Source organism: Culex quinquefasciatus, chromosome 3, assembly GCF_015732765.1.
Source record: "Culex quinquefasciatus strain JHB chromosome 3, VPISU_Cqui_1.0_pri_paternal, whole genome shotgun sequence".
Classification (NCBI taxonomy): domain Eukaryota; kingdom Metazoa; phylum Arthropoda; class Insecta; order Diptera; family Culicidae; genus Culex; species Culex quinquefasciatus.
The window spans coordinates 163438470-163460636 of NC_051863.1; the positions used below are offsets into that span (position 1 = coordinate 163438470).

Here is a 22167-nt window from a genome sequence, read left to right on the forward strand (position 1 = left end):
AAACCTAAAAATAATTGTTATTGCTGGGGCGTCAAGTTTCTCGGGTTTTGAATTTCCCGGGAAACGGGAAAAATATTTTTGGAATCCCGGGAATTCCCGGGATCCCGGGAAATTTATAAAACAGTCATAAAATCTATGTTTTTATTATATTTGTTACGTTTGTGAAGCTTAAAATAACAAATAGCTCAATCATATTAAGTGGCGATAATCTACTCTTCAGTCTAAACAAGGACGACAAGTATTAAATTGCTCAAAGGGAATTAAAATATGTTTTTTTTGTTCTTTGTTGTGATTTGGATTTGATTCAATTTAAATAAACTTATAAAAATATATTTATTTTTAATATGACATGATCAGAAAAACTTGAAAAATTTATTTGAAAATATCTTTTAAAACAAGAGGCGACAACAAATGAAAGGACACCAGTCATTGTAAAATTTAAGATAAGTTTTGAATTTGAATAAACGCCTTTTGAATGGAGTTTTTGCAAACATACATGTGTTAAATAAACTCACCGTTAAAATTGAAAAAAAAAAATAAAAAATTTACTTTTTGATACTTGTATTGAAAAGTTCAACTTTAACAAAAAAACTTTTGCAAAAAAAAAACATATTTTACAAATAATCTTTAAGCTACAACCGCCAACTAGGAAAAAAACAGGAATACAGTCTGAATAGGAAAGTAGATTTTAGAGCAATAAATTTAAAAATCGGTGTTCTGTGAAATTGTTTTGTTTTGCTCCTGTTTTAACCAAAGTTATTCAAAACATCATGCAAAAAATGGCTAAGTTGATTTGATTTTTTTAAATTCTAAATCATTAATATTCCTAGATATCTCAATCTTTTTTTAAAGCGCTAGTCATTTTGCAGATCGGTAAACTTAAATTTCAACAGTTTTCCCTAATAAACCAAATCATGCTGATATATGCCGAATACAAATTATAATGCTTTAAAATTATCATCTATTATGAGGTATTAACTGTTCATCTATTTCCACAACCAAATCTGAATTTCCAGACTATAAATTGTTCTTTTTATTTAATTTCGGGAATTTTCGGGACAAATCATGAAAAATCCCGGGATTCGCGAATTTCCGGATTTGGAAAAATCCCGAGAATTTTGTCCCAGGAATTCCCGGGATGGACGAACTAGTTATTTCAATATGGGTATCAAAAAATCGTTTTTTTTTTCACACATTTCAAATTTTACATTTGTTGAAAAAACTCAAAATTTTCACAAAACTACTCATTTTCGGAAAAAAAAACATTCAAAATTTTATTTTTTTGCAGCATGGGTAGCAAATGATCATTTTTTTAAAATACTCAAAATTTTCACAAAACTACGTATTTTCGGAAAAATACTCAAAATTTCAGTTACCCATTTCGTAAGGGTATTAAATAAGCGGAATGTTTTTATACATTTCGAACGTAATAATAACAACATTATTTTGAAAATATTCATTTTTTCGCAAAACTACGTAATTTCTAAGAAAATACTCAAAATTTCAGTTTTTCACAATATGAGTATCAAATGATAAGATTTTTTTTCATACATTTTGAATGTAAAACCAACATTTTTTGTGAATACTCAAAATTTTGACTAAACTACGTAATGATTGGATTTTTTCATACATTTCGAATGTAATAACAACATTTTTTGAAATAAAGACTAAAAATTTCAGTTTGTCAAGATAAAGGTAGCATTTGAGGTTTTCGAAAATACGTAGTTTTGTGAAAGTTTTTATTATTAAAATTTGTTTTATTACATTCGAAATGTATGAAAAAATCTAGATTGTTTGATACCCATATTGTAAAAAAACTAAATTTTAAGTATGGGACCATCCATAAACCACGTGGACAACTTTGGGTGGGGGTTATGGCATTTGTCCACGCTCCATAAAAAAGTTTTTTTGTATGGACAATTGTCCACGAGGGGGCGGGGGGTTTGAGATGTCAAAAAAGTGTCCACGTGGTTTGTGGATGGTCCGTATTCTTTCGAAAATACAAAGTTTGTGAAAATTTTGAGTATTTTCAAAAAAAATGTTTTTACATTCAAAATGTATGAACAAATTCCGATCGCTTGATAGCAATATTGTAAGAAATTAAATTTTGAGTATTTTTCTAGTAAATTTTTTTGATATTTTTTGTTTTGAACGATGAATTTAATAAACACATGGATGTTTGACATAAAATTCCATTTTTTTTGTTTTTCGGAATTGCCAAAAATGTTGTAAGCAACTCGCTGCAAAACTTGATTTTTCAGCACTCGTCGTATTTATACAACTCGGTAATCCTCGTTGGATAAATGTACGACTTGTGCTGACGACTTTTGCAACTTGTTGCATAAACTACTATTTTCAATAAAAGTGTTGAAAACAGTAGAACTTTTCAGCACTGATATTGAAAGGTATTTATTTTCCATTCTGCTTCCCCTTCACAGGAAAAAAAATGATGGTAATACTCATCAGGAAATGGTGACAGATTTTGTGTCTAAAAAATGATTAATATTACCCCAGAAAATGATAAATTTTCATCAGTTTTTGATAAATATTCATCAGGTTCACATTTTTACACATTTTTTTATGTAATATTACTCGAAAAAAAGGTAATATTCAACCTACCAAATTTTCAACATTCCAAAATTCTACTTTTTTTTCTGTGTAGAGTTGAACCTGCGCAGAAATTTTGTTGGACAGTGTTATTTATAATAACCCTATCATTGAAATTTATTTGTAATGATAAAGAGAGCACCAGATAAAATATTTTTTGCAAACACGTTTAAATAAATTAAATTTTATGTACTTCCTAATTCCCCCACCAAAACATGGTCAAATTCTCCCCACAGGAGGGAATTCCACCTTGAGAAACACTGTTCTAGAAACGACGAAACGGTCTTCTTTTCCCCACCAAAAATAAAAGATTCTAATACAACACTTTACAAAATAAATGCGGAAATGTTCTACCTTTCAGCACTGAAATGGATTCCGAAAAGTAGAACTTATCAGCACTTGTTTCGAAAAGTATTACTTTTCAACATTCCTTTGATTTAAATGGTGTATTGACTAAACATACGGGCATTCCACTAAGAATTGAGCAAGCAGAATTCGGACGAGCCTTTCGGTAAAAAATATTTACGAGACTGAAAAATCAAGTCTGTCATATAGAAATGGCAAAAACACAAAAAAATGGCCAAACCCTCTGTTTTTTCAACACTTTTATTTTTTAAACCGCTGTATCTTCACAAGGATTGGACTTAGGTAGAGCGTCCAATTTCCCGTCCGAGGGAAAAAATTCCCGGAATTTCCCGGGAAAAAATATTTCCCGTTTCCCGGATATTTTGTAAATTTCCCGGGAATTGCCGAAATACAAGCGGAAGTAAACATTTTCCTACCTTTTTAGCACCAATGCTGAATTTGTGTAAGCCTTTTTAAAAAATCTTAAAAATTTTAAACAAAAAAAATCGAGACGTCGCCTTAAAAAATAATTTTTAAATTAAAAATTCGAAAAATCTCATTGAAGTGGCGTGAATTTTTCTTTTTGTGTGTGTGTGTGTGTGTGTGTGTGTTTTTTTGCGGAAAGCCCGTCATATTTCCAACAAGTTTGTCTTTTATCACTTTTTGATACGATGCAACGGCTTCGAGATACAGTAATTTTATAGTTACGAAATACAAAAATATATCAATAACTTGCGCAATTGGCTCCATATAAACAAAAATAGTTTATATAAGCCTAGGATAACATGTCTACAAAGTTTAATCGAAATCGGAGAGAGTCAGATACAAAAGTGGCAGACAAAACCTAGATTTGAGCTGGAATTTCTCAATTCAAGAAATTTTTATCTTCTGCGACGAAAACTTTAAAAATAACGGAGATTTTCAAATATTTCCATATTATTTTTATGTGGACAGCTGCATAAATTGCCTTTGGTCATTGAAAATTAATATTTTGGATGATACACTTGATTTAAGATATTGTCAATGAATGATATTGTTACATGAATATTTAAAAACAACAGAAAGATTTTGAAAAAAAGAATGAAAGATTACTAAGAAATAAATTAAATGCTATATTATTTATGAATTAAAATTCAATAACGTCAATCGAGCTCTCTTTCAGAACTGATTGTTTTCTAATTGAAATCGATCCATTTCCCCAACAATCAACATTAAACAAACAAAACAAAAAAAAAACGCGCTCAAGTGCACCACAAACCAACGAGTACAAATTCCCCTGTGCCACAAAGTGCAAACAATACTTAATAAAGCATAAAAACGTGTGCTAGAGCAGCACTCCCCCAATCGCAAACGGGAAAATACTTGAGGAAATTTATTTCCCGCACTAACACTACCTCCCCCCACTCCAATGTTCTCAAGTGCAAATAATCAAGCAACAGGAGGACAAACGCCGCCCACCGCAATTAAGTTTTGTGTTTTGTGTGCCCGCGCGCCCGTAAAATCGATATAAATTGCATATAATTTTCCACAAAACCTTTATCGCTTTCGCATTTAAATTTTAATTGAATTGTTCAATACACAAACTGGTAAACTCGATGGGTACACAAGCTGAATGTACTTTAAAATGGGGATACTTTGCACCTTAAATTATGAAAAGGAAGGCACAAGCTAAAAATTTTAATAAACCATTTTTTTACAACAGCTTTGAAATTTCTTTTGAAATTAAAAACATTTTTTAGGGCTTACTCAAAGTCACTACAGTTTACAGTCATCAATATAGAGGTGCCATTTCCTCTTAGTTTTTCAACGGGAGTAGTTTTCCCGACATTAGAGTCACCTCGACAGCCTAGCAAAAGCAGCAACGATTCCCGGATACAGTCCTGGCAGTGGTGGTGGTGATTGTTCTGCGTAAACTTTTCCCACCTTGTGCCGTCTCTTGTGGAGTTGTTTTCTAGTTAAGCTTCTAACCTCTGCTGGTTCACGCCCACCGTGTTCAACTCGTTTTCCCCCTGGCCAGAACACAATTATTGCTCGTTTGTGGGTGAGGTTTTAGTGTCGGAATAGAAAGCGGCGCGGGGCTGTACAAATGTTTGTGGTAGCTTTCCGACGCTTTCGCTGGAATTGACCCCACATTGCTTGCTGATCCCGCCGTAATCTGGCCCGGCTTTCACCGTTTTGGGGGTCATAAGTGGATGGCTCAAAGGTATCAAGCTCTGAATTTGCGAGGAAATGCACGGAAAAAATTTCGAATGGAAAACAGTAGTCTTGAAATAGTCTTTCAACGCATAAAAAATAATTCTTTCAAAAAAATCAAAATAAAAAATTAAGTTCAAACCTGTCCAGCTTTTCCGTGTGGTCCGCCGGGCGGAACATAAAAACACTTCGGATATCCCTGGGGTACGTCGTCGGAAAGCTACCTGTTGGGTGTTATCTTTGCTGTTGGCCTCTCCATTGGGGAACCGTACGTATACAGGAACAAAGACAACAGCAGCCAGCGGTGTGGCATATGAATTTAACGGCCAGCGTAAAATATGATCAATTTTAATTTCTTTATTTCCGACACCATTCTGGGGACGGTGCAATAGGGTAGACGGCCCTATTTTTAATCTTAAAAATACATAGTGGGAAATTCTAAAAACAAAAACGCATTTTTTTCGATATTCATTCTTTATTTGAGTGAATCATCCCTAACATCGGAAGTAGCCATTTTGCATATTTAAAAGGGATTTTCTGATCGATTTGGTGTCTTCGTCAAAGTTGTAGGTTATGATCAGGACTATAGGAACAAGGAAAACCATCTGTTTTTTCCTAAATCTTATTAAAATTCTACTTACGGGTGTACAACAACGAAGGAATTTGTTGTGTTCTTATTCCAAAATAGTCAAACTTACGGCCCCAATCCTGCTACAACCTGATTGTAAATAAATCAAACTTTGCTGTAAATAATTTTTAAGCTAACACATTAGGGGATGAATAAAAAAAATATACCGATAGTTCCCGTAGTTTTGAAGATAATAAAATGTGTCGAACAAAACTGTTAGTACAAAAAGCTGTGGTCGATGTGCACCGTTAAAGTTGTTTCTCCAAATAAAACTACTGCTAAAAAAATATTTTCATTGGAAAAAGGATTACAATCTTTTGAGAACTACTAAGGATACATCCCGGGCAGGTGGGAATAACAAAAAAGGGGTCTTATCAATAACGAGTCCTGATAATATCAAGTTTTGTTATCAGAAAATGATGATCGTCGCTAACGAGAAGAAAAAATAATATCATTTTCAACACTTAGTCTAAAAATTAATTTTGAACAGATTTTATGAAAGAGTAAGACAATAACAACTCAAAGTATGGTATATGAGCAGTTCTCTAGGATTTCGGTCATTCGATTTTTTTTTTTGTATTTTTTAATTCGACTGAAACTTTTTTGGTGCCTTCGGTATGCCCAAAGAAGCCATTTTGCATCATTAGTTTGTCCATATAATTTTCCATACAAATTTCGCAGCTGTCCATATAAAAATGATGTATGAATATTCAAAAATCTGTATCTTTTGAAGGAATTTTTTTATCGATTTGGTGTCTTCGGCAAAGTTGTAGGTATGGATACGGACTACACTGGAAAAATATGATACACGGTAAAAAAAATTTGGTGATTTTTTTATTTAACTTTTTATCACTAAAGCTTGATATGCAAAAAAACACTATTATTATTTTTTTTATATGTTTTAGAGGACATAAAATGCCAACTTTTCAGAAATTTCCAGGTTGTGCAAAAAATCATTGCCCTAGTTATGAATTTCTTAAATCAATAGTGATTTTTTCAAAAAATCGAAATTTTGGTCGCAAAAAAAATTTCTACTTCATTTTTTGATGTAAAATCAAATTTGCAATTCAAATGTATTTTAGTAAAATTTTGATAAAGTGCACCGTTTTCAAGTTAAATCCATTTTTAGGTGACTTTTTTGAATAAAGTCGCAGTTTTTCATTTTTTTAAATACGTGCACATGTTTGCACACTTTTGAAAAAAATATTTTTGAAAAGCTGAGAAAATTCTCTATATTTTGCTTCTTGGGACTTTGTTGATACGACCTTTAGTTGCTGAGATATTGCAATGCAAAGGTTTAAAAACAGGAAAATTGATGTTTGCTAAGTCTCACCCAAACAGCCTTCCATTTTATAATGTCGATATCTCAGCAACTAATGGTCCGATTTTCAATATTAATATATGAAACATTTGTGAAATTTTCCAATCTTTTCGAAAACATTATTTAAAAAAATTTCAAAGCTAGACTAACATTTCAAAAGGGCCATACATTCAATATTACGCACATTGTGCACTAATTAAAAAAAAAAGAAAAACTGCGACTTTTTTTTCAAAACAGTCACCTAAATATGGATTTAACTTGAAAACGGTGCACTGTATCAAAATTTTACTAAAGTACTTTTTGATTGAAAATTTGATTTTACATCAAAAAATGAAGTTGAAATTTTTTTGCGACCAATATTTTGATTTTTTTTTTAAATCAGTTTTGATTCGAAAATTCATAACTGAAAATTTCTGAAAAGTTGGCATTTTATGTCCTCTAAAACATATCAAAAAATAAAAAAAATAAAAATAGTTTTTTTTTGCAATTCAAGTTTTAGTGATAAAAAGTTTAATAAAAAAATCACCAAATTTTTTTTACCGTGTATCATTTTGTTTCAGTGTAGTCTGTATCTATACCTACAACTTTGCCCAAGACACCAAATCGATCAAAAAATTCCTCCAAAAGATACAGATTTTTGAATTTTCATACATCATTTTTATATGGACAGCTGCGAAATTTGTATGGAAAATTATATGAACAAACTAATGATGCAAAATGGCTTCTTTGGGCATACCGAAGGCACCAAAAAAGTTTCAGTCGGATTAAAAAATACAAAAATTAAAATTGAAGAAAAAAGACCGATTTCGTAGAGAATTGCTCATATGGAAAATCATTCTGTCATTGATCGCGTTATCAGTTTGTGCTGTTATAACAACTAGGTGTTTAAATAACAAGTTCTAAACCCTCTGCAAATAACAGTACTTGAACTTTTCGATTTATTACCACCTGCTCGGGATAATATTACATTTTTTTGGCTTTTCCGGCATTTAACATTTTTTTAAATTTTTTGACCACCGATTCAAAAAAGACATAAAAATAGGATTTTTTTCATGAACATACAATCCATTTCCATTTTTTTAGCTACTGAAATGATAATTTTAAAAATAATAAAAATCCATCTAAGAATAGTACAGAAATTGTTCAGTAACCCTGTTGCTTAATGCAATTCAAAATATTTCAAACTATTAGGTAATCGTAATAGCTAAGCAAAAATTACTCTGTAATGTTTACAAACTATATTCTTCTATTTCACTAGGCTTAGTGATTTTTCACGCTCAAAAAATGCAAATTTCACGGGGACCCTTATTTCAAAACACCAAATTTGACGGAAATTTCGCGGAACGTGAAAAAATGTTAAAATAACTTTGACAATCTTATGTTAAACATACAGAAACTACTTTTTATGCCATTTGAGCGTGACGCAAAAAAAAAACTTTTACTAATTTCAAAACAAAATCCACTTGGTGTATGGATGGTATTTTGAAACCAAATTGTAGGACATGCATTGACATTTATTGAGCTGCATTTTTAATATTTGACTAATATAGCTAAACAGTTTTCACTGATTTGCAACTATTTTATTTTTTATTGAATTTCACATCAAAGCCAAATTTTACAAAACTATCTGGGTAATTCTCTACCAACTCACACGAAATCGGGAAAAGTTGCCCCGACCCCTCTTCGATTTGCGTGAAACTTTGTCCTAAGGGGTAACTTTTGTCCCTGATCACGAATCCGAGGTCCGTTTTTTGATATCTCGTGACGGAGGGCGGTACGACCCTTCCATTTTGAACATGCGAAAAAGAGGTGTTTTTCAATAATTTGCAGCCTGAAACGGTGATGAGATAGAAATTTGGTGTCAAAGGGACTTTTATGTAAAATTAGACGCCCGATTTGATGGCGTACTCAGAATTCCGAAAAACGTATTTTCATCGAAAAAACACTAAAAAGTTTAAAAATCCTCCCATTTTCCGTTACTCGACTGTAAAAATTTTGGAACATGTCATTTTATGGGAAATTTAATGTACTTTTCGAATCTACATTGTCCCAGAAGGGTCATTTTTTCATTTAGAACAAAATTTTTCATTTTAAAATTTCGTGTTTTTTCTAACTTTGCAGGGTTATTTTTTAGAGTATTTTAATGTTCTACAAAGTTGTAGAGCAGACAATTACAAAAATTTTGATATATAGACATAAGGGGTTTGCTTATAAACATCACAAGTTATCGCGATTTTACGAAAAAAAGTTTTGAAAAAGTTACTTTTTGCGTTTCTCTTTGTTTCGTCGTCCGTGTCTGTCGCGGGTGACCATGAACGGCCATGATCGATGACGACCAACTTTTTCAAAACTTTTTTTCGTAAAATCGCGATAACTCGTGATGTTTATAAGCAAACCCCTTATGTCTATATATCAAAATTTTTGTAATTGTCTGCTCTACAACTTTGTAGAACATTAAAACACTCTAAAAAATAACCCTGCAAAGTTAGAAAAAACACGAAATTTTAAAATGAAAAATTTTGTTCTAAATGAAAAAATGACCCTTCTGGGACAATGTAGATTCGAAAAGTACATTAAATTTCCCATAAAATGACATGTTCCAAAATTTTTACAGTCGAGTAACGGAAAATGGGAGGATTTTAAAACTTTTTTAGTGTTTTTTCGATGAAAATACGTTTTTTCGAATTCTGAGTACGCCATCAAATCGGGCGTCTAATTTTACATAAAAGTCCTTTTGACACCAAATTTCTATCTCATCACCGTTTCAGGCTGCAAATTATTGAAAAACACCTCTTTTTTCGCATGTTCAAAAATGGAAGGGGTCGTACCGCCCCTCCGTCACGAGATATCAAAAAACGGACCTCGGATTCGTGATCAGGGACAAAAGTTACCCCTTAGGACAAAGTTTCACGCAAATCGAAGAGGGGTCGGGGCAACTGCTGTGTGAGTTGGCGGAGAATTACCCATCTAACAATTAACAAAACAATCTAACAATTAACAAAACTATCTAACAATTAACAAAACAATCTAACAATTCAAATATTTTTTTTATGGCTCAGTAATTTTTTTTTAAAGATTTGCATCTCACTTTTCAAAAACTTAATTAAAAACCAATAGGCAAAAATTATTTTATCTGTAACAAAATCTTCAAGATTTTATTCAAAATCAGAACAGAAAACAATATACATAGTAGTGTATGCAACAAGTTGCAAAGAGATGACTTTTTACGAGTCATAGTAGAACTTTTCAGCATTTTTTTTATTGTTATTTTAAAGAATTGATACCCCCCCCCCCCCCCTTCAAAGTTGCCCCGAAAAATCAGGAGGAAGTTTTTTTTAAACTTCTAAATTTCAATGGAAATTTAAGTGCAATCAACTGAAATTGATTTAAAATGCATCCCCCTGCGTTTAAAATCATTTTTAGCATGTTTGGGTTGATTTAAACAACTTGAATTTTTGAAAAAAAAATTCGCTGTCTTTTTTTGTTTTCGTCTAATCTTACTTTATCTGAAAACTAATGATTGCAAAACAAATGAACCAGTGCAAAATGCATTTTAAAATTCTTTTTGCATTCAAATGATGAGACTATGGTTATTCAGAAAATTATATAAAAATTGTATGTAAAGTAAAGTTTGAATCGGTAAACCATCTGTCAAAATGTACAAAATTTTACCGGATATCGGTTGAAAAATAATGAACTTCATTACCGAATTTCGGTAATGTTGTACCGAATTCGGTAATTTTCAGTCTACCGAACTGTTCAGCAGTTGAAAATTCGGTTAACTTTACCGTATTCGGTAAAACTCTAAGTGTGTACAGTTGAAATACGAAAAAATGACAGTAGTGCTGCAATTATTTCTGTATTTTCTTCGATGAAAAATATGTTTTTTTTTCAAATTCTGAGTACGCCATCAAATGAGGTGTCCAATTTTACAAAAAGTCCGCTTGACACCAAATTTCCAGATCATCACCATTTTCAGGCTGCAAATGATTGAAAAACACGTATTTTTTCGCTTGTTCCAAAATTGAAGGGGTCCTCCCTCACGAGATAACGAACACTGGTCCGCGGATTCGTGATCAGAGACCAAAATTACCCCTGAACGACAAAGTTTCACGCAAATCGATGGGTCGGGGCAACTACTGTTAGAGTCAGCGGAGAATGACCCATGCATTAGTCAAAATCAGACAACAATAGCACCCTCCACCCTAGATTTTCACGTTGAAAACCTAGAACCGAGGCCGCACCCTAGGCTGCGAAACGTGACGGCCAAAGTGGTATTATGGTTGGTTTTTCCCAAAGCGTTTTTTTTTTGTTTGTTTGTTTGTTTTTCCTGGCAGTTCCGAAGCAACAACAAGACACACCAATAAACCCGTAGAGCTTTTGGGCTGGGCTGCTATTTTGAGAGCACATTGTAAGAGCTCTCACATGTGTGTGTGTGTGTTTTGTGGGCGTGTGAGAGTTTGGAAAACCGTTCCCGGCTTCGGCTAGCATTAGTGAATCATAATTTATTTTTAATAACGCCTCCTCGCGTTTACAACACACCGCCAAATTGACGCAGTAAAAACTGACGGAATGTGGGGTGGGATGGTGGTGTTAAGGACGAAGGAATTGTTTGTTTGTTTATTACGGAATGTGTCATGGGAGCCAATTTGGTGCGGTTTTGTGTTTGGCATTTTTCGCACCAAACCACTTCATAATTGTTGTTATTCAACGGCAACACCATTAACCGTTGAATGTATTTTTTGTTGTTCCAACTCCGACAAATACTTCATTCATTCCTGGGGTTTCCCTCATTTTTTTCCCCGCGTAAACATTCCGGGAAACTTTTTGTTTGCACCACGCTTGGAAAAAAAATCAGTGGAAGACTGTAGAAAAATGAAACACAGAGAAAAAACTCGCGATTCTAAAGCTGTGAAGGAAAAAGTTTCACCAACAGGAGCGAATTGCAGCGGCTAAAAGTGTACGGAAAAACATTTTTTTCTCTGTTTTGCATTCCAGGATTTGACTGATGGAAAAAAAGGATGAAAGAAGAAAAATGTTGGTAACCATTAGAGAATGTGCTTTGTTCATTTAATAATTAAGCGCGGGACTTCTTGGATCGGTGGGGTACTTTCGATGAAAAAATGACTGCTTTAAGAAGACTCCGATTTTTTTTTATTTAAGTTTATATTACTAAAAGTTAAATTACTAAAATATGTATTTTTTAATTTTTTATTTATTTATTTATATTTTTTAAGGAACATTTTCTGAGCTACAGTGTGTAGTGCTGAAAAATCTTGTTTTGGCACATGACATGAATATGAATAATTATTAAAGGATAATTTTCAACCAACTCACACGAAATCGGTGAAGTGGTACGACCCCTTTCATTTTTCTGGATTTTTACTAAAATACGTTTTTCAGTGATTTGTAGCTAGGAAACCGTGAAGGGATAGAAATTTGGTGTTCAAAGGGACTTATGTGTATAATTGGACGCACGATTTTATGGTGTACTCATAATTCTGGAAAAACATATTTTTCATTAGGAAATAATAAAAAAAGTTTTGAAACCGCTGCAATTCCCGTTACTCTACTGTCACAAACCGTGATATATGTCATTTTATGAGACATTTAATTTACTTTTCGAATCTGAAATAACACACAAGGGTATTTTTTTCATTTACACTCAAACCCCGATAGTTTGAAAATAACTGAGTGTCAAACTGATGGGGTCACTTTTTAGTTTGACACCCCTTTTACACGGAGTTCACACACACTACCAAACGTTTGTTTTGATAGTGTGCGTGAGCGCCGTATAAAAATGGGCAGTTCTTCACTTTTTAGTTTTACTTTGTCAAACCAACGGGGTACAAACTAAAAAGTATCAAACAAAAAAGTGACCAACCACCGGGGGTTGAGAGTGTAACAAAACTTTTCATTTTAAAATTACGTTTTTTTTGTAACTTTTTAAAATTATTTTTTTAGAGGGCAACAATGTTCTACAAAATTGCAGAGCACACAAAAACAAAAATTTATTATGTTCATATTATGTCAGCTTTCGATTGCACTTATAATTATATAAAAAATTTCACAAAAATACATATTTTCTTGTATTTTGAAAACGCTATGTCCTCGAAAAAATACTCAAATTTATTGTTATTGCAATATGGGTATCAAATGATCGAGATTTTTCATGCATTTCGAATGTAATGATTAATTTTTGAAAATACTAAAAAAATCACAAAACTATGTATTTTTGAAGAAAATAGCTCATATTTTAATCTTTTACATAAATTCTAAAATCACAATTTTTTGACAAACTCAATTGTTTTACAAAACTACGTATTTAAGAAAAAAAAATACTTGAAATTTCATTTTTCACAATATGGGTATCAAATGAATGGAATTTTTTATACATTTCGAATGTAATAACAACATTTTATGAAAATACAAAAACCAAAATTACATAACTATGTATTTTCGAAAAAAAATACTCAAAGTTTCAGATTTTTTAATATTTTTTAATAGATTGCAAATAAAGTATTATTTTTTTCAAACGCTCAAAATTTTCACATCACTACATATTTTTGAAAAAAAAAAAAAACACTCAAAATTTCAGTTTTTTACAATACGGATATCAAACGATCGGGATTTTTTATACATTTCGAAAGCTTTAACAATTTTATTGAAAATACTCAAAATTTTCACAAAACTACGTATTTTCTAAAAATAACTCAAATTTTCTATGTTTCAAAATGTACTAAATTAGTAATGCATGAAAAAATCCGATCATTTGTTAGCGAACTGAAATTTGGAGTGTTATTTTTGCGAAAATACATAGTTGTGATTTTTTTTAGTATTTTCAAAAAAGGTTGTTATGACAATCAAAATGTATGAAAATTCCGATCATTTGAAACCCATATTGTGAAAGTCTGAAATTTTGAATATTTTTTCGAAAATACGTACATAGTTTTATGAAAAAGTTGAGCATTTTCAAACAATATTGTTATTACATTAAAATGATTTAAAAATCCCAATCTTTTGATACCAATATTGCAAAAAACTGAAATTTTGAGTATTTTTTTCGAAAATGAGAAGTTTTGTGAATATTTTCAGTATTTTCAAAAAAAATGTATGACATTCGAAATGTTTGACAAAAACGCGATCATTTGGTACCGATATTGTAATAATAAATATTTTGAGGTTTTTTTAAGAGAAAAATTGGCAAGACAAAGACTTATTTTTTGCCAGAATGAAACCTGTCTGGCATAAGACTTTTTCCATAACTCCTGACTGGGTTTTAACAAACGTTTTATTAATGCTTTGAGGAGGTTGTTAAGATTCAATTATAACGCCTTAACTCCTATGAAGGTTTTACACAGCTGACAGCTTTGATAAAGCCAAAAATGTTACTTGGGTTTTGACCATTTTTGAGTTGGCGTATAATCACCCCGGACAAAAAAAAGGATTCGAAAATCGGACCATTAGTTTCTGAAACACAGAGAATTCAAATCGATGAAAGTGAGTTTCACTAAGTGCCACTTGATTAGCCAAGTAATTTCAACTGACTACATCGGTATAAAATTATTTTATACCGATTTGCAATGTTTAAAAGTTAACCTTTTGCAAAATTTGCTGATCGTTCCAATAAAAATATTGTTTTTTTTTTAATTTGGTCTGGACTTTGAAATACAATATGATTTTTAAATTCTGAAATTATTTTTTTTCGAAAAGATCTGAAAATTTCCCAAAAGTTTAACTTTTAATTATAAATATATATATTTTTTAAATCAAGCCTAACATTTCAAAAGAGCGTTATATTGAATGTTTGGCTCTTTTGAAAAATATATATTGATTTAAGAAAATATTCGGTTCGAAAAAATCGGAAATTTTTAGGATGTTTCAAATGTTAACATTGAAAATCGGACCATTAGTTGCTGAGATATCGGCATTAAAAAATGGTGGGTTGTTTGGGAGAGACTTAGAAAATATAAATTTTCTTGTTTTTAAATGTTTGCATGGCAATATCTCAGCAAATATTAACAAAATTCAATAAAAGCAAAATGTCTAGAATTTTCTCAGATTTTTAAAAATATTTTTTAGGTGGTAAAATGGGCACTTATAGGAAAATTGTTCGTTCAGCTAAAGCCGAGAAAATCAAGTGAATATTTTTGATCAACATCCCCACACACGTACATACATTTGTTCAGAAGCTGATTCTGAGTCGATAAGCATAAATGAAGGTGGGTGTAGGAGGAAAAATTAAAAAGTTCATTTTCCAAGAGAGTTTTTAGCTTTCCTCAGTGAGGAAGGCAAAAAACGAATAAGTTAAACCATTTTCCAAAAAAAAAAAAAATTTGAATGAATTTAATAATCTCTCCAACAGAATCAGCCCTAACAAATAACAGATCACCCTATATTTCCCTCACCGTGACGGCTCATCGGACCGATATCTCCAGTAGCGTCTCCCAGATGTCCCAGCATGGGGTCAAAAAATAGGAAAAAACTTGTCCCTCCCTCCCAAACCATCTTGGCCGCATGAATTTGCGAGGGAGTGGGCATTTCTGGAGCCATGACGACAGCGAACGTTTCCAGGCCAATGGTTGTCCCTGAACTGCGTCCGCCTGCTCGCACGTAGGACCCCCTGCCGGCTTTCGGGTCCACTCTCGGAGGCCAATTCTTGGCGATTTGTTTTTCCTCCGGCAGGCGTGCCGCGTGGGTGGATTTCGTACAAGTAGATTACAGCTTTTCCGGGGAAATTGTGTTGTTTTGAATACCTTTTTTTCTCTCTCTCTCTCTCTCTCTCTCTCTCTCTCGTATTTTTCCAGGCCCAGGAATGATGCTGGGTCGTGTCGCATTAATCAAAATTAGGAATGCCGAGATAATTTTGTTTTTACAATAAGGGCGAAGAATGGAAACTTCATACTGATGAATTGATAGAGGGGAATTTATCAACCAAACCAGAGTGCATCGACGATGGTGTAATCAAATTCTGAGAGCCATCAGGAAGCCACTGGCAACGAAACTGCATTTCCTCGAAAGCACTGGAAGGCTTTTAAAATTATTTTAAAGAGCAATTCCATGCCAAATAGGGAATCGGTTGTACCCGAACCTCTCCGATTTCAATGAAACTTTGTAGACATGTTATCCTTCGCTTATATAAGCCATTTTTGTGTATATGGAGCCAGTTCCACTCGATAATGACATTTGAGAAGGGCGTAAGTGTTTTAAATATTTTTGTAATTCGGAATTTAAATATTTCTGTATTTCGAAGCCGTTTCATCGTATCAAAAAGTGGTCAAAGACAAACTTGTAGGAATTTGACGGGCTTTTCGATAAAAATACACTGAAAGAAAAAAACACCCAACTTTTATAAGATTTTTCGATTTTTAAGTTTAAAAGTCAAATTTGAGGGGGAGCCCACGATTTTTTTTCGTTCAAAATTTTTGTGAAGATAGCCTAAGATGTTACAAAAAGACTCACGAAAAATGCAGGATGGAGCAACTCACCTAAAAAAATACAAAAATCATTTACTGAAACTGTTTTTTTGAAAAGTGCTCTAAACGTCAAAATTTTCAAAAACCGAATACGGGATTCGATTCTCCAGACAATTTTACATAAAAGTCTCCATATTGACCATTGTCCTAAGTCCAATCCTTGTGAAGTTACAGCGGTTTTAAAAATAAAAATGTAGAAAAAATAGGTTTTTTGATGGTTTTTGGCAATTTCTATATGACAGACTTGATTTTTCAGTCTCGTAAATATTTTTACCGGAAAGCTCGTCCAATTCCCATAAGTTTGTCTTTGACCACATTTCAATTGGATGTATGGGCTTACAGATATAAGCTAATTTACTATCCAGGTTACTATACTACACTGAAAAAATATGATGTTTTCAATTATGAGCTAGCGGCTTCGAGATACAGAAATATTTAAATTCCGAATTACAAAAATATTTAAAACACTTACGCCCTTCTCAAATGTCATTATCGTGTGGAACTGGCTCCATATACACAAAAATGGCTTATATAAGCGTAGGATAACATGTCTACAAAGTTTCATTGAAATCGGAGAGGGTCGAGAAAAAAGTACCTGAAAAATTCCTGTTTTGGGCTGGAATTGCTCTAAAACCACATTTATTTGCTGCCCACCGGCAGCATGGGCTTTGCCCTATCGGGAACCTTCCGATGTTGTTATTTTTAATCACATTCGAAGCATATCGAATTATATCGATGCTTTTACTTGATCAACTTTGACATTTGTGAGGATCGCTTTAGGACAAATATTTTATTAAGATTAACTTTTAAGTTTTTTTTTTTCACTTTTTGCAATATGAATATAAAAATGAGTATTCAAGTAATAACAGACACAATTCATTACAACGTGACCTACAGCATCGATTGCACAATAAGCCTCACACAAACTCCGATCCGGCACTCAATGAAAGGGACCTTTTCTCTGATAGAAAAGCAACAAAAACAACCTACACGTCCAAACCAGATTTCACTTTGAATGGCCTAGCCGAATTGTCACGACAAAATGAGACAAAAATGATGAGTTAAGGTTTTCCAAATGAAGAAAAACCTTTTCACCCTAATTTTGAGAATTCATTTACAGAAAATAACGGTGCTTGAATTTGTTTCAACTGAAAATAGTTCGTACACCAGTTATAAAAGCAAGCACAATACTGTTTCTGTAAGATTCACTGCACCTTCGAGTTCGTCGTACTAATGCAAGTCCTTGTTGACGACTACTCGTAGAAAAGAAACCAAGTAAAGTATAATCTCAGCCGGATCATTGCCTCTAAGAGTACATGGATAAAGCAAGGACACGTCCAAAACTCAAGGAACAAAAAAAAAATCACAAAGAAAACGAAAACCCCGGGCAAAAAATATGTGTATACATTTCCATTATTTGTCTGGAAATATGAAAAACTCACAGACATAAATGGTAAACAATGGACCGTACGCGAGTGTGTGTGCTCGTGTGTCGACACACACTTCCAATTTGATCCTTCAGCTCAATCCGAACTTGCTTGTTTTTTTTTTTCGCCATCCATAGACCTCTATCGAAAGTGGCCAACGCGCGCTGGACCACATTCGTTGGCATTGGCACAATCAAACCCCGTGGAGAATTTGAGTGTGTGTGTGTGTGTGTGTGTGTGTGTGTGTGTGTGTGTGTGTGTGTGTGTGTGTGTGTGTGTGTGTGTGTGTGTGTGTGTGTGTGTGTGTGTGTGTGTGTGTGTGTGTGTGTGTGTGTGTGTGTGTGTGTGTGTGTGTGTGTGTGTGTGTGTGTGTGTGTGTGTGTGTGTGTGTGTGTGTGTGTGTGTGTGTGTGTGTGTGTGTGTGTGTGTGTGTGTGTGTGTGTGTGTGTGTGTGTGTGTGTGTGTGTGTGTGTGTGTGTGTGTGTGTGTGTGTGTGTGTGTGTGTGTGTGTGTGTGTGTGTGTGTGTGTGTGTGTGTGTGTGTGTGTGTGTGTGTGTGTGTGTGTGTGTGTGTGTGTGTGTGTGTGTGTGTGTGTGTGTGTGTGTGTGTGTGTGTGTGTGTGTGTGTGTGTGTGTGTGTGTGTGTGTGTGTGTGTGTGTGTGTGTGTGTGTGTGTGTGTGTGTGTGTGTGTGTGTGTGTGTGTGTGTGTGTGTGTGTGTGTGTGTGTGTGTGTGTGTGTGTGTGTGCGTTTTTCAGACAAACAAAGACACAATCGCATACGGTGAAGAACTGAGTCGGACCGGCCTGAAACTGGAAACGAAACGAATTTTTATTGCAAACATCGGAAAAACATGCAACATTGGTTGGGATCCAATCAACACAAACGAAAAAAAAATAAAAGGATTCCACACACGGCTTCTGCCCGGTGGAAGAGTTTCGGAGATGTTGGAGATGCTGCTCGGGGTCGAGTGGGGTAAAACGTCTCAACATCGTCTTCTTTTTAACATTGTAATCAAATCATCTAAAAAACTAAAACAAAATCATTCTTGAGAATATAACTTGACATCTTGAACACATCATACCATTGGTCGCAACGCTTGCCTAGAGCGTATCCTAGACCTTATTCCATCCAAAACCGTTCAAATCCAAGCGAAAATTACTTAGGGATATCGTGGAGATTTTCCCTTATCCCCTTGAAAAAAGTGGAGTATCAACATTTCCCGTCTTCCAAATCTTTTCGTTGTATCGGAAGCAACGATGTGCTAAAACAAGATTTTTCAACAAGAGTCGTACATATATCCAACGAATTGGATGAATACGACGAGTGCTGTGCTGTACAAACTAATTTTTCAATGAATTGAATACTGCATTTTTTGCAATTCCAGAAAAAAATAGTTTTTAGTTTGTTTCATCGCTTCAAACTTATTTTATTTTTGCCGTCATACTAAGTGAGCAATTCTCCACCAAACTCGGAAATGGATTTTAATTATATTTTTGACTTGATTCAAACATTGTGGGGTCCATCCCTGTAACCAAAGAGCCCACCCATAAATTTTTGCAGCTGTTCATATTGTAAATATTCGAAAATCTTAAACATTTGAAAGAATTTTCTGATCGATTTGGTGTCTTCGGCAAAGTTGTAGGTATTGATGAGGACTGTTCAGATAAAAATACATATAATATCAGGGTGACCACTCCCATTTTCAAATTCCCGACTTTTTCCAGACTTTTACAGAATGCTTAAATAATACGCATTTCTTATCTAAAGAATGATTTCAAACAAACAGCTTTCTATAAGAAAAGTCAATATAAACCACCGAAAAAAAAAATTAAATGATTTTAAAAATATTTTTTGAATTGGCAAAAGTATATTTTTGATACTTTGTTTCAACTGGAAACGACAAAAAGTTTAAGATAACTGAACTTAAATTTTCGTTCCTATTTTTTTAAATATCATCATCATTTTAAATCAAAGAATGATTAAAACATTATTGAGCAGTTCTCTAGGATTTCGGTCATTCGATTTTTTTTGTATTTTTTAATCCGACTGAAACTTTTTTGGTGCCTTCGGTATGCCCAAAGAAGCCATTTTGCATCATTAGTTTGTCCATATAATTTTCCATACAAATTCGGCAGCTGTCCATACAAAAATGATGTATGAAAATTCAAAATTCTGTATCTTTTGAAGGAATTTTTTGATCGATTTGGTGTCTTCGGCAAAGTTGTAGGTATGGATACGGACTACACTGGAAAAAATAATACACGGTAAAAAAATTTGGTGATTTTTTATTTAACTTTATCACTAAAACTTGATTTACAAAAACACTATTTTTAATTTTTTTATTTTTTGATATGTTTTAGAAGGCATAAAATGCCAACTTTTCAGAAATTTCAGGTTGTGCAAAAATCACTGACCGAGTTATGAATTTTTAATCAATACTGATTTTTCAAAAATCGAAATTTTGGTCGTAAAATTTTTCAACTTCATTTTCGATGTAAAATCAAATTTGCAATCAAAAGTACTTTACTGAAATTTTGATAAAGTGCACCGTTTTCAAGTTGTAGCCATATTTAAGTGACTTTTTGAAAATAGTCGCAGTTTTCATTTTTAAATTAGTGCACATGTTTGCCCAGTTTTGAAAAAATATTTTTGAAAAGCTGAGAAAATTCTCTATATTTTGCTTATTTGGACTTTGTTGATACGACCTTTAGTTGCTGAGATATTGCAATGCAAAGGTTTAAAAACAGGAAAATTGATGTTTTCTAAGTTTCACCCAAACAACCCACCATTTTCTATCGTCAATATCTCAGCAACTAATGGTCCGATTTTCAATGTTAATATATGAAACATTTGTGAAATTTTCCGATCTCTTCGAAAAAAATATTTTGGAATTTTCAAATCAAGACTAACATTTCACAAAGGCCAAACATTCAATATTACGCCCTTTTAAAATGTTTGTCTTGATTTGAAAATTCCAAAAATATTTTTCGAAAAGATCGGAAAATTTCACAATTGTTTCATATATTAACATTGAAAATCGGACCATTAGTTGCTGAGATATTGACGATAGAAAATGGTGGGTTGTTTGGGTGAAACTTAGAAAACATCAATTTTCCTGTTTTTAAACCTTTGCATTGCAATATCTCAGCAACTAAAGGTCGTATCAACATAGTCCGAATAAGCAAAATATAGAGAATTTTCTCAGCTTTTCAAAATATTTTTTCAAAACTGGGCAAACATGTGCACTAATTTAAAAATGAAAACTGCGACTATTTTCAAAAAGTCACTTAAATATGGCTATAACTTGAAAACGGTGCACTTTATCAAAATTTTAGTAAAGTACTTTTTGATTGCAAATTTGATTTTACATCGAAAAATGAAGTTGAAAAATTTTTACGACCAAAATTTCGATTTTTTGAAAAAATCAGTATTGATTAAAAAATTCATAACTCGGTCAGTGATTTTTTGCACAACCTGGAAATTTCTAAAAAGTTGGCATTTTATGTCTTCTAAAACATATCAAAAAATAAAAAAAATTAAAAATAGTGTTCTTTTGTAAATCAAGTTTTAGTGATAAAAAGTTAAATAAAAAAATCACCAATTTTTTTTTTACCGTGTATTATTTTTTTCCAGTGTAGTCCGTATCCATACCTACAACTTTGCCGAAGACACCAAATCGATCAAAAAATTCCTTCAAAAGATACAGATTTTTGAATTTTCATACATCATTTTTGTATGGACAGCTGCCGAATTTGTATGGAAAATTATATGGACAAACTAATGATGCAAAATGGCTTCTTTGGGCATACCGAAGGCACCAAAAAAGTTTCAGCCGGATTAAAAAATACAAAAATTAAAATTGAAGAAAAAAGACCGATTTCGTAGAGAATTGCTCTATTGCTGAAATTATTCATTCAAAGGATTTAGAAAAATGTCGAGCCTGGTTCCCTTTTTAATTTTGTAATTTTTGATATTGTTTTTTTGAAATCAATGTTAATTTATCTAGTGGTCAGTATTTAACTGTATTTTTCAATGAACATTCAGTTAGATCCCGGGCAGACGGTAATAACAAAATTCATGCCATTTCAATAACAAATTCTGTTAAAATAACAAAAAGTGTTATGGATTCTTCTTGAAAAAATCATTTTTGCATAAGAGTTGAAAATTTG

The 22167-nt window shown here is 32.8% G+C and overlaps 1 protein-coding gene across 2 annotated transcripts in view; it reads right to left on the reverse strand.

Annotated features, from left to right (window-relative positions):
• The window catches only part of LOC6036821 (membralin), a 208478-nt gene that overhangs the window by 27761 nt on the left and 158550 nt on the right, over positions 1 to 22167 (reverse strand). The window lies entirely within an intron of this gene.